This window comes from Ornithodoros turicata, chromosome 1, assembly GCF_037126465.1.
Source record: "Ornithodoros turicata isolate Travis chromosome 1, ASM3712646v1, whole genome shotgun sequence".
NCBI lineage: Eukaryota > Metazoa > Arthropoda > Arachnida > Ixodida > Argasidae > Ornithodoros > Ornithodoros turicata.
Genome location: NC_088201.1, coordinates 178,816,769 through 178,819,684, shown reverse-complemented (window position 1 = coordinate 178,819,684; position 2,916 = coordinate 178,816,769). Strand labels below are relative to the sequence as shown.

Below are 2,916 nucleotides of genomic sequence, written 5' to 3'. Positions count from 1 at the left end.
GGTACAACTCTCTTTTAATTATACATAAACGACCTCCCATTAAATCTTTATAGTTTAGTACGGCTTTACGCAGATGATCTAGTTATTTACCAATGCGTTGACGCTTATGCAGATTGTTACAGGCAGCCTTCTATAGGTAACGCGTTACAAGTAATTGCGTTACTTGTAATCAATTACTTTTTGAGTATTTTTTCCAGTAATCCGATTACCATTTTGAGTAATCAAATATTTTTGAAATTGAGCCTGACTCATAATATCAATCCTCTGTGACATATTCCCGGTGTCTTTGCTGGGCCATTCTAGTGTACACTGTTAAAAATAAATCCGTAGAAAAACGGGAATTTTACTCGATATGATATTGTCATACATTTGTCCGTTTCCTGATCAACGGAGCACAGTTTCTTTACAAACAAATGCTCCGTTGCAAGACGTTACGAAAGCACCGTAGAAAAACGGACATTTTTACCGATGCCGTATTTGCAGAGATTTGTCCGTTCTACGGTGTACGGCGCACTGTTTCTTTACCGCACATGTTTCGTTATACAATGTTAAGGTGTGCCGTTTTTTTACTAGTGATTGTTGCTTTATAATGAAGTGTAATAATGAAGTGTACCAGCTTTTTTCTACAGCTCCACGCGTTTGCAGTAGCTCCTGTACGACGCACATTCCTTATACACGAGTGGTACAGGTTGGGACACAAGTTTACGGAACACGCGAGCGACGTACTTCTTGTTTGAGAAAATTTATTAGACGACTCATACTATAGAGCACACTACGAGTACTAATACTAATATTAATACACACTAATACTCTAGTTGGTATTAGTTATAATGCACAAGATACAATGTATATATGGTTGCATGACTATGGGACTGTACATATATGACTACACAACTGTGACTATATACACATGACGACCATATTCGTCACTGTGGCTGTCTTTGGTGCGACACCCTAGCGGCTGCCGGAAGCGGGTGAGTTCACTGTTTCGGAGGGGTGGACGGATGCGCTGTTAGCGACACGCAGTGGTCGCTCCAGTGTCGCTTGGGTGTGCCTGGGAAGTACGAGTTACCGCTGTGTGTTGCTCACAGCGCACCCTTCCATCCCTCCGAAACAGTGAACTCACCCGCTTCCTGCTGCCGCTAGGGCGTCGCACCGAAGAAAAACTACTTCGCTCGCGTGTTCCGTAAACTTTTGTCCCAACCTGTACTTATGACGAGGTACTGCTATGGAACCCATACCCAATTGCACTAACGGAGACCGCATATAAATGCTTCACAGGAACAAAGATATGTAGACAAATAGAACAAGGGCATCGCAGCCTCTGACCGATATACGGTACGATGTATTTGTGCTCTGGAGTGGTGATACGTCTCTTCTAATCTGGAAAACCTACTTGAGTACATCCACGATGTAACATTCGCTGCTCGGATTACTTATCACAACACAACAGGTGCAGGGACGGTGCTTTATAAAAATATTTATTCAACAAGTTGGTATTGTTGGAAGGCTCACTTCGTTTGACGCAACAGCTCGATCACCTTAAGTGCCTTTCTTGAATGTGTCTTCCTGGCTTGTTTTGTGCCCCGCTCCTCTGGCTGGTTCATGATATGTCTAAAGGAAGAAACACGAAGCATTTAAGTAAGATACAATTAAGGTAGTAAGGATGCAGCAAATCAAATCAATATCAAGTATGGGAAAATTCCAATGAATTTAGATATAAACTTCATTTTGCAAGCAAATCTAGCTTCAGAATGAATAGTGCCTCTAATAAAGAATTCAAAATTTGATTGCATTCTACTTCTGTGGAAGTATCAGGATTTAGATTGGCTAGTTGGGCTTGTTCTTCCAGGAATTTTTTTTTATGTTGCCAGCCTTCTGGATTTGGCAATGGATATGATAAATGTGGTTTAAAGTGGGATTCGATTTCATTCAAATTTAAATCGTCGCAGGATTTAAACTTTCACTACACTCGCAGTGCAGAATTCTGTTGACAGGTATCAGCTAGTCATGGTCTGCACATGTTGCTTTTCGTTACCGTTAATGAAATAGTGTATCATGCGTATAAGTAGTGGAATACACACGCTGGCTTTGTAGGACACTGTCAGAAACCATGCCGCTTAGTTGGTGAACAATAAGTGGACAAGTATTACATTCATTTGTCCTTGAACGTACCTTTCAATAACGAATTCCAGTGAAGCTCGCATGCATCATGGGTGTTTCATGTTCACGACAAAGTATGCAGAGAACATAAGCATCGCAACATCAAGGAGCATCCGAACAGCTTCGAAGGGTATCGCTCGTTTCACGTCAAGAAAAAAGTGCTCTGACTGAAAATGTCACCATCTGAAACGACAATGTATGAACCTGAGCTAATGGTTGGGCCAGCACATTCCCCCGGACACAAGTAATGTGAAATAGAAAAGGAGTTCTACTTAAAATCTGGAACCTCTATCCAAGTCTGCAAAAAGAAGAAAAAGCCATGTCCATCACACGGTAACAATCATTTAGGCAAAGACGAGGCTATGCTGCACTACAAGGATGACATGCAAATGTGACGCTCACTAATGCTGCCGAGTTGTGTATGGCGTAATTGTTATTACATTCGGTCTTTCGTTTTTTTGTCAGTTAGGAAAATACACAAACTTCTGAATATGCCTACACTGCAGCGGATTGTGAGTGCAGGATATAAGAACGCGCATCAGACGAACCACAGCCTAGGGAATAAGAAGTCTGTGCTTATTTTGATTTTAGCCGGCATGTTTTTGGGATGCACATTCGTGAGCACCGTGCTATTTAGGTGACAATGAGTACAGGGTCAGTTACTTACCTTCGGTGGCGTAAGCACTGAAGAAGTTCAAGGGCCCAAGTACCCGGATCTAGCAGAAAAAAAAAAAGACCGATACGCGTTTGTCG

At 41.8% G+C, this 2,916-nt stretch overlaps 1 long non-coding RNA gene across 1 annotated transcript; it reads right to left on the bottom strand.

Annotated features, from left to right (window-relative positions):
- Positions 1 to 2,331: 2,331 nt before the first annotated feature.
- LOC135373381 (uncharacterized) lies at positions 2,332 to 2,916 on the bottom strand. The gene is made up of 3 exons (XR_010416432.1): positions 2,831 to 2,916; positions 2,436 to 2,461; positions 2,332 to 2,346 (listed from the first exon to the last, which is right to left on the bottom strand). It is a non-coding gene; the product is annotated as an uncharacterized LOC135373381 (long non-coding RNA).